Below are 10,921 nucleotides of genomic sequence, written 5' to 3'. Positions count from 1 at the left end.
AAATCCCTTCTGGGGTATTCCTCTAACAGAGGCCCATGCCAGTGCCCTCTGTAGAGTCTCTCTCAGTTTGATGCCATTCCCTCAGTTTGTTGCCTCACTCTGAATGAGAGAGGTGCCTATAGGGCTTCCCCTCTTGGAGACAACACCTTTGCCCTTAGCTCATGGCTTCACTTTCAAGTCCATTAGTCTCTCAACAGCTCTTCACTAGGAGCTGTCCATGGTTCTGCCACCCATTCACCCACCCCTGACTTTCTCCCTTCCACTAGTCCTGCAGTTCCTTTCGTAGTCCCTCCTGGCTCCTGATTGGCTGGTTCCTCAACAGCCACTCTAGCCTGCCGGGAAAACTTCTTCATGGCCCTTCTCTGGCCTGAGGGCTTGGTTGACCCCATCACAGGCACATAACTGGGGGGAATTTATACTCTCATACAGTCTGGCACTTTAAAAGGTAAGTTTGGAAGAGGTTTCCATTACAAAAGCCCTGTTTTTGAAAGCTTCATAACAATGGAAGAGTGATAGAAACTTGCAGAATGACTGCAGCAGTTTTGCACTCCATTAATTTCATATCCAAACAAAAATCTCATCTTCTGAGTTACTGGCTTGCTTAAAATGTCTAGACAAAAGTTACATACAAAATGTGATGACTGATTATCATTATTTATATTTCATTAGGGCCCCGGATCCCCAGTCATGGGTCAGGTGCAAACAACTGTACAAATAGAAAAAATGGTTGGACCCTGCCCCAAAAAGTTTACAATAATCTCTCTACCTGTGCAAATCCTAATTGCAGAATGACTCTCCCAAACTACACCAAGCCCTAGTTTAGCACTTCCTTACAACCTAAAGAAAGTCAGCTGATTCTGGCTCTAGCCATCCAGGGGAGGGGCTAAGTGATCTGAAGATCTCTCACAAAGAGCTCCCTGACAGCAGCTAACTCTTCTTGAAACCAGGGGAATGTTTGTTTGAGAGCCTCATACAAATGTAATGGGGTTGGAACTATATGAGGGAAGAGGCAGTCTTTCAAGAAGACCAGCCTAAGGCACTTACAGGGGAAGACCAGAAATGATCTGGTAACCAGTGCAGATCCTATAGCACTAGGGCAGGGCTACTCAACTTTGGAAGCCCCAGGAACCACGGTGATACTCATAGCACATGCTGAGGGCTGAAACATAAGTCTGGTTGCATGTTCATGCAAATATATATGCAAATATGTGCAAATAGTATTTTCACACTGACGGGCATGAATACAAAGATTAAGGCAAGACTACACAACACACAAGCCCCATTTAAGTCAGTTCTGCTGATATTAATAACATGGAATAGTTACTCGATTTCCACTCATATGACAGCACTTTTAAAGAGCAATTGACAGTCCTGGAATTTAACTACCAAAATGCATATCCACAAAAGACCATTATATTGAATCACCATTGTGGAGCGTGTTCCCAGTGGAGGCCATGTTCAAAGGATCCCACCCACGGGCTGTGTGTTGAGCCCCGCGTAAACCCAAACAGCACCGCGGGCCACATGTGGCCCATGGGCCACGTGTTGAGTAGCCCTGCACTAGTGCATAATGGTCTTTATGGGAAATCCTGCTGAATCCCCCCGCCCTCCCGAATATCAGCTCAATACTGGCTTATCTGAGAGGAGCTAGTCCTCATTCCCTATCAGGTGTCTTAGATACTCACCTGCGGCGAGTTAATTCAGGCTACCAGCTTTTTAAAATGGCGACCAGCCATGAATATGCTAATCAAGCATGGGATATTTAAATCCCATGCTTCATTAGCAACTTTGGTATGCTTCATTTGCCTCCCTAGTCTGAACTAGGGGGCAAGTGTAGACATACCCAGAGGGATTAGTTTTCTTTTGATTAGCTTTAACATTTTTCAGGTCTGGAGATAAGCTCTTAGGCAAGCTAGATCCTTGTGTAGGAAACTCCAGCCCGGCCCCCTTTGTGCAACAGAAACACAGCAGTTCCACTGTAGCCAATACCTCCCATGCGGTTGTGAACCAGAAGTCTATTTAAACAATTTCACTGTTATTTTATATATTTATTTTTAGACATATAATCTAAACCCAGGAATGGATCCAAGTTTAATGTGCTGATCCCTATTTTCATATGGAGAAAAAACCCAAAACTCTGGATCTATATATCCCAGAGATTAATAGCAGTGAAATCCATATAATGGATTAAAAGTACAGCTCAGGTCTTCATTAGCACTAAATTCCAGTTTGCTGGTTGGACATGTTCAGTTTGGATGTTGACTCAAATGATGCTGACTTGTTATGCCTCCACAGATGCATCCTCCAATATCAGTGCATCCATTTGATAACCTTAACATGGCTTCCTAGTGTGACCTTCACAGGTAGCAAAGCCAGATGATAAGCCTATGGAAGCTGCAGTGTTTGCATTCCACTGTGATGAATGATGGTTTTAGATGATGATCATGTTTTTACTCTACTGTATTCCAATGTGATTTCCAGTGACACACTTCTTTAAGTGTATGTGTAACTGAGACTAATAATGTCCTATGAGCTGACTGTCACTGACTCATAATAAGGTCAATGTGTTTGTAGTCCAGGGAAGAACTGCTAGTCAAGATTTCTGTTTTCATTGTAGCATGCCTGTGAGAATCAGGAGAGGGGGGAAGAGATTAACACAAATTCTATTACAGGAGCTAACTACCTCAGCATTAAGAAGAAAATCAAGAAGTCTCCCATTTCCTAGAAGTACTCTTCATTTAATTACCAAAAGCCAAGCAAAGCTATTAGCATGGCAATTAAATATGCTGCACAATCTCCCTACCTCATCTCATCAGAAAATATCACATGTAAATCAGGCCTCCTTGATACACCACAAGAGTCTGTGGTTTTGTTCAGTTGTATCACACAGGCCCAGATTGTTGCCAGAGCAGCTCATGGACCAGACAATAGGAGCTGACTGAAATCATGCCACCGCCACAGATCTGACATGACTGCACCATAACACAGAGCCAGTGCTAACTGGTATTTAGCTGAAGATGTAGAAGATCTCTGAAATTCCAAAGCAGATACCAGACCAGACAATGCATCTATGGAAACGAAGTTGTCTTTTGGAACAAGAAGACCCTCGGTTAGGGACGTTGACAAATCCCTTTTGAAAAATATGAAAGCAAAAATAAACCCAGTGATAAACTTAGACTCCCTATCCTCACTCCCCTCTGCTGAGAAGTCCTGTCTTTTCAATCACACTTTTTTTCCACTCACACGCTGCTCAGATTGATATGCTGGTATGACTGATGTTTCATTCCAAGCTCCTCCCCCTTTATGTTATCTATTTATTCTGGGATAATGCCTCACCAAGAAGTTCATATGACTGCTCTGTTCTCTGAGCAGATTCTTTGGGCCAAAAGAATCCCTGGAAGATTAGCAGTGTTGACAAGTTCCGTGAGAAACTGCTCAGATGCTCTGACTTCCAGTTCCTGAAAAATCAACATTTTCTGTCAGTCAGTGCATTCACAGCTAACCCTTTTAACTGGAAAACCAGTTCATAGAGATGGACAGTATGGACTTCTGCTGGGTAGTGATCTCAACTGGTTTACTATCAGGTAGGCTGATGACTTCCTCAGCGATCTCTCATCAACCATTGCGCTCTCCTTGCGACAATAAAACTATAAACATGTATTCATTCTGCACCTGTGACCTAATGCGGGGGCCAATCTTTGCCAGTTTCCTCAGTTTTGCTTTGTCTTTTTTCTCCCATTTGATCTGACCCCAGTCTGAAGTCCACAATTGTCAAACCACACAGATATTCAAAACAAACCAAACCCCAAAACAAGTTACACAACTCACCTTCTAAGAAGTTTTGCCCCTCTTGCCTTCTACAGCATCTTGATTTATCAGGGCCCTGATGTTCAGTTATCTCTCCAGCAGAGTATTGTTTACATTTTAAGAAAATAATATAGCTCCAGACATGCTTCAGAGTTGCTTATGATCTTCAGTACTTGTCTTCTGGATATTAGGGATCACGCAAACGGCTAAAAATACAATGCGCAAAACCATCTGCAACAACTTGGAATTGGATTCAACTATTGTACAGCTTACAGCTTCATGTTCAACAAAGTTGGGTTAAACTGGTGCTCTCTCACAAAGCCATTTAACGGTGATAGTATAACTAAAGGCTACAAAGCTGACATTTGATGTGATACTTAATAATACTTACTACTGTATGTCTTATCTTCTTCCAATGCCCCCCCAAAAGGCCCACGTCTCCTCTCCACCCTTACCTCCCCTCACATTATTTAGTCAATAGCTTGCTGAACATAGGCCCATTACCTAACCGATACCTGCACTCCTTTATCAATGAGTTACAGTCTTGTTGATTAAGTATCTAGTCAGTGTCAGTCACACAGGTCTGCTGCTGGCAGATGCCTCTATTGCTGCCCCTTGTATTCCACAAGCACACAACAACTTGCTGGAACTTTTTCCTCCACTCCCAAGCTTGTGTAGATATTAACCCAAGCCAAGGAGGAGGCAGCCTTCCTGGGGGTAGATAAACTCCAACTAGTGGAGCAGACACAGAGACAGCCACCAAAAGTTCTGTTGCAGGTGTTTGTCAGATGCTGATGAGGTAATCAGACTGCTTTCTGCATTTTCCCCTTTGGATCCGCTCTTCCCTGTGCTGACTGGCTGTTCACTCAAAGTGGCTCTAACCTTTTCCTTCACAGCTCCTCCATACCCTTCGTTCCCCTGGTCTATCCCATCTTACCTTTCTTCTCTGCTCCTTTGTCATTCCATTTTCTGCTAACCCCCTCCTAATGAGCCTCCCAATCACAATTAAAAAAAAATGTGGTACTAACATGATGTTTGCAAAAACTGCCACTTTGTGTGTCTTATCTATTTAAATTGTAAGCTCTTTGAGGGCAGGGACTGTCAGTTAGGCTAAGTTTGTACAGCGCTAGTACACCAAGTCCTATGCTCAACTAACACGTGGGCTATGTCTACACAGATGAGAAAAGTCAGAAAAAGATGTGCAAATTGCAAACTGTAATTTGCACATCTTTTTCCGCTTTTATTCTGAAAGAGGCTTTTCCGAAATTCGGACCGTCTCCATGGAGCCAAATTTTGGAAAAAGCTCCTCTTTCAGAACATTCCTTATTCTTCTCACCGAGAGGAATACAGGGATGCTGAAAGAACTTGTCTGCTTTTTCAGAAGCTGTTCCAAAAAAGCGGACGTGTTTCTTGGACGTGGCAGAGCTTTTCTAGGATACATTCAGTATCCTGGAAAAGCTCTGCAGTTTAGACATAGGCTTAGACACTACCATAATAAATAAATAAATACATAAATAAATTAAATTAAATAAAATAAATTAAATAAAATAGATGTAATTGCTGCCATTCTGACATGGAGTGACCCACACATTGTGTAAAATAGTCTATATCACTGGTTTTTTATAAGTCTCCCCATTGTTGTAGTGTCTGAACACTACACAGTCTTTACCAGTTTCACGAGGCATACCGGAGCGGTTGACAAAGACTTCTCTTGTTGACTGTGCCGCGTCTAGACTGCCGCGCTGTGCTGGATCAGCTGATTGTCGGTATAGTGCGGCAGCATTTTTATTTTAATGAAGTGGGGATTATTTAAATCCCCACTTCATTGACTATATCGAGTAAACTACTTTACATGGCTCCGTCGACAGAGCCATGTAGTCTAGACACACCCTTGGAGTCTTATTGTTTAGCAGCACAATTAATCGAGATTCATTTTTTAAATCACTTGACAGCCTTAATCATTTCCTTTTACTATCTGAGGTGCCATCCTGGTCCCAGTGATGTGAATGGGATTTTTACTTTTGATTTCAATGGAGTCAAGATTTTATTCCTGAAGTTGTGTCTGTTGGCTCATGTAATAAGTGAAACTATTTGTAATGGTCATCATGATAAAACCTGTTTACATGTTTTCCAAAGAACCCATAGGCTTCTTCTGACCAGGGCAAGGACAACGCCCCAATTTGGCTTGTGAGCTGCATTCATGGCTAACTCCATTTATTTCTCATACTAAAGGCATAAGGACGTGCACAACAGCCACTGCTGGGTTGGAGGTGTTCGTACATCAGCTGGCAGAACTCCTGTTTTAGCTATAAGCTATTCTGTGCTTCTCCTCCTCACCCTGGCTCTTGTCACAGAGGTCCTACAGAACTGCATCTCTACTGCATTTCAAAGGGAAAAATTGCCTTTTGTGAATGTACAGCCGCTGATGACTGTGAATTGATGGGGCATCTGCTACTCAATTCTGGCTCTACCCAAGCCTGCACACATTGCTGGATACCTACAAATCAAAGGGGAGCATTTCACCAGTCTGTCTGTACCCTGACCTGCCAACTCACATGCATCCACTTCTTCCACCCTCTGCCGTGCAGATTTCTCACATTCCAAGAGGGGCTGACTATGGGCAACCCAATACAGCACCCCTGAACACTGATGTTATAGTTATGTACTGGACTATAATTTATCTCTGATGGGCACCTGACCCACATTGGGCTCACAGGGGTTAAGAGAGCCCCAGAGAAGCTCTTCAGGAGGCAGGCAATCATAGAGAGGCTTAAAGGAGCAGCACTGGGCCGGGCAGCCCATAGAAGAACTGTAAGACAGAGCAGCTGCAATAGTCCCTGAAGTGTGTGGAAAGAGGACTGGCTGCCTTACAGGCAGAGGGCAGCAAGCACTCCAGACAGAGCAGTGCTGCAGGCAGACACACAGGGCGCTAAAGGCAGTTCCTGATGAGCTGCAGGAATCTGCAGTCTGAGGCCCTGAGAGAAGGGAATGAAGATGCTGTGGGGAAGAGATCCAGGGAGATCTACAGAGGAATCGGAAGGGACACATCAAGAGGTGGCCATCTAGTGGGTCCCTGAGCCAGACCTGGGTAGTGATTAGGCCTGGGTCTCCCTCGCCCACACTTGCCACTGAGGGAAGTGACTGGAGCATGTGTCCCCCAGAAGAGGGGGGGGGGAGCACAGAGTGTGGCACAGCCAGAAGGCTATGCCATGAAGAGGACGCTGCGGACCTGGGAGTGACGTACACCCCTGGAGCACAAGTGATGGTGGCAAGACCTCACCACAAGGGACACTGTCATACAGAGCTAATCTTCAAGCCAGCCATCAGGAGGCACCACAAAGGTAAGTCGAACCCTGTCATAGTCCCATTATTATTACTGATTAGAACTTAAAACATAAATCTATTTCAGTCAGAATTAAACGTTTTTCTTTTTCAGCAATAAGGGTACGTCTAAACTACATGGCTCCGTCGACGGAGCCATGTAGATTTGTTTGTTCGGCAAAGGGAAATGAAGCTGCGATTTACATAATCACGGCTTCATTTAAATTTAAATGGCTGCCCGGCTCTGCCGATCAGCTGTTTGTCGGCAGATCGGGGCAGTCTGGACGCTCCCCTGCCGACATGAAAGCCCTTTATCGACCTCCCCGGTAAACCTCATCCTACGAGGCATAACGGGGAGGTCAATAAAGGGCTTTCAGGTCGGCGCGGGAGCGTCCAGACTAGTGCGCTGAGCCGACAAACAGCTGATCAGCTGTTTATCGGCTCAGCGCGGCTAAATGAAGCCACGATTATTTAAATCGCGGCTTCATTTCCCTTTGCTGATCAGCCTAATCTACATGGCTCCATCGATGGAGCCATGTAGTTTAGACACACCCTAAGTGTCAGCTGTTGGCTGTATTCATTTTTTGCAGCAGCGTTGCCAGTACAGTTATTCCCTATGGACACAAGGAAATGAATTGAGAAAGACTTGGCGGAACATGGGGCCCTAGACCTCTTCCTGCCTTTACAATAGGTCCTTCCTGGTCAACAGAAAGCACACTGGTGGTGGCGTGTGGAGAAGCCTGTGATCAGTTCTGTTCACCCCCTTTACAAAAAGAATATTGTGGAAATAGAGGGGACTCAGGACGAGCCAATGAGAATTATTAGAATCAGGAAAAAACTCTCATATGAAGTGAGACTGAACAGACTGGGGCTGTTTACCTTAGACAGGAGCTGCATAAGAGGAGACATGATAAAAGCATACAAAATAAGGGATGGTTCAAAGAAGGTTACTTATTCTTTTCATTCTGAACAAAGGGACATTTGGTGAAATTGAAAAGTAGCAAACTTAAAAGCAGAAAAGAAAACACTTTTTGTAACTCTGTGTAACTCATTACAACAAGCTATCACTGACACTAAGAACTTTTTTTTTAAAGGTGAGCATGTATGTGTATGTTAAGAGCATTGAGAGCTTTAAGAATCAAGATAATCCCCCTCCCAAGAGTTTAAGAAAGTGTATAGACCCTCCTGCTTCACGGTATAAGCCAACATCTGATTAATGTGGGGGGTGACAGAAAAACATTTCTTTGTAGCAAGGTTTTCCATATCTGTGCTGGCAGAGTTGTTTGTATTGTCCTCCAAGCAGCTGTTACTGATGGTTAATGGAAACAGGATATTGGATTAAACGAATCACTAGTCTCACCCAATAAGGCAAGTCTTATATTCTTATTTTTTTTCTGTGGGCAAGTAGAAGAACTTGGTCTCCAAGGTTTTCAGGACAAGCCTTGATACAATCCCTCTTCCCCCCCCCCCAAAAAAAAACATAGAAAAGAGAAAGAAAAATCTCTTGATATGAGAAAACAAGATAAACCAAAAGTCCAATTAAAAGAGACAAGAACAGTGGTAAAGATAAGAAGTGAAATGCACAGAGATAATGAAATGTTAAATATAACAGAATTTATAAACCTGTGCAAGACAATAGGAACAGCGGTGAGAGAGATGCTAAAGAACAAAATTGCATTAATCCAAAAAATGGTTGTTTTTAATTAACAGATTAAAAGCAGTAGGAAACACTAAAATATAACTGCAAGGACTGAAATGTTATCATGGTCAAGAGAAGGATGAACATGACAATTAAAACATTATGTACCTAGCAGTACTCCAGATACCTGATTTAACAAGATGACAAAGAAGATATTCAATTATTAAGGCTAAGATTTTGTCATGGATTTTTGGTGTAAAAGTCATGGACGGGTCATGGGCAATATACAAAAATTCACAGGAGCCCATGATGTATTCCTGATTTCATGAAAAATATCACTGATAAAACATGGAGGTGGCTTCTGCACCCACTGTTGTTGGGGTTCTGGGGTCCTCCATTATTGTGGTGAGTGGGCATTCCGGGGTCTCCTCTGCATGTTGGCTTAGCAGCTTGGATGCAGGATGCCACCCATGGAAGCAGGGAGAGCTGGGAGCTTCCTTGTCCCCAGAGGTGAGTGGGAATTCTGCGGTTTCCCCACCATTCACTGCAGCTGAGCAGCTTCATGGTCCCCCATTGCCCATGGGGACTGGGGACTGTGGTGAGCAGCTGTGTGCATGGGCAGCTGTGTGCATGGGGAGGGGGGAGTCTCACCCACTGGGGCAGGACCTGCAGGATGTGTGGGGCCATCTGGGAGCTCCAGTCCAAGGGCAGAAAATATCATGGAGGTCAATGGACGTCATAGATTCCATGACTTCTATGACTTCCATGGCATAATTGTAGCTTTTTGCATTATCACACATACCCTTATGTGCTGCCCAGACGGTGTGGCTACAGCAACAATTTAAAGGGGGCTGGGGCCACTGTTGCTGCCATGATAGCGGCGGTGGTAGCCCAGATTCCCAGACCCTTCTAAATCGCTAGGCCCTGGGACAACTGCCCCGTTTGCCACACTCCTCTACCTCCGTCAGCAGCCCTGGCAAGATGTTAAATATCTGTGCTGAAAAGCATAAGCCATGGTCCTCCAAACAATGAGAAAGGTTTGGAGAAGACTGTGCATGTGGGGGGGGGGGGGGAAGGATTTGTTTCTTTATTTAAGTATTAGGCTATATGTAAAATGAGAAGCATCTGAGTCATTCTAAAATAAAGTACAGTAATAGAAACGCCGTTAATCTTACTTTACTCCATCCCTCAGTTCTCCATCTGTAAGATGGGGGTATTATTTCCCTATTTTACAGGGTGCTATGAGGATGTAAACCATGAATGATTGTGATATGTTGAAGTGAGCCATAAAGTACTGAAATAATTTCAGCTATGCCAATAGCCATTCTGTGGTATAAAACAGGACACCTGGATGTCTGGCTACCAGCCAAAGGCCTAATGAAAGCAGATGCTCCATTCTCCTTTTCTTCCCTGCAAGAGTAGTTTGGCTATCAGTCCAACACAGATGTGAACATCCAATCCCAATTGAGATCTGTAGATAAATGGCTGAATTCTGCTCTATTACAACCTGTACAACCCAACTGAACCCATTGGTCTCCTAAAGGATTGGGCAGGAAGACCTAGCAATCAACCCACCTTCTAGGGCTAGAGCATAACCCATTTTAAAAAAATTAATTGTAAAGCCTGGACCAGCACTTCATTAACATTGTACCATGGTATTGAGATTGTATCCCTACAAACAAAATTATTTATTTTTCAAGAACAAAATGTCAATACAGTCACAAACATACAAAAGTCACCAATATTCAACTAATGTAATAATAACATGATACCTTCCCTCTACATAAACATAACAGAGGATATAATGGGTAACCCCCATTGTCCCTGAGCAGAGTAGTTCGAGGCTTGGTCCCTGGAGAAACCTTCTTTTATGAGCCCTATCATTCCTTTAGCCTTTGAATTACTCGATCACTGGAAGCCATTGCTTACTCAGCAGTCCATGGCAGAAGGAAACATGACTATGAACTGCAAGACTCTTGGCTCACTGCTTCCTGGCCCTCTCTGTTCCTGGCATCTTGGTGCCCACTAAAAAAAGGTTAAAATGCCCTTGGCTAGAGAGAAGAGCACAAAGAAGATGCTTTGCTGTCCTTTTTCCATGTCCTTTTTTTTTTGATCCTCTGGTGGGGTTGAGCAGTTCAGACCCAACCAGCCCAT

This window comes from Pelodiscus sinensis, chromosome 10 (genome assembly GCF_049634645.1).
Source record: "Pelodiscus sinensis isolate JC-2024 chromosome 10, ASM4963464v1, whole genome shotgun sequence".
NCBI lineage: Eukaryota > Metazoa > Chordata > Testudines > Trionychidae > Pelodiscus > Pelodiscus sinensis.
The sequence above is the reverse complement of the archived record's forward strand: the minus strand, read 5'-3'. Positions refer to the sequence as shown.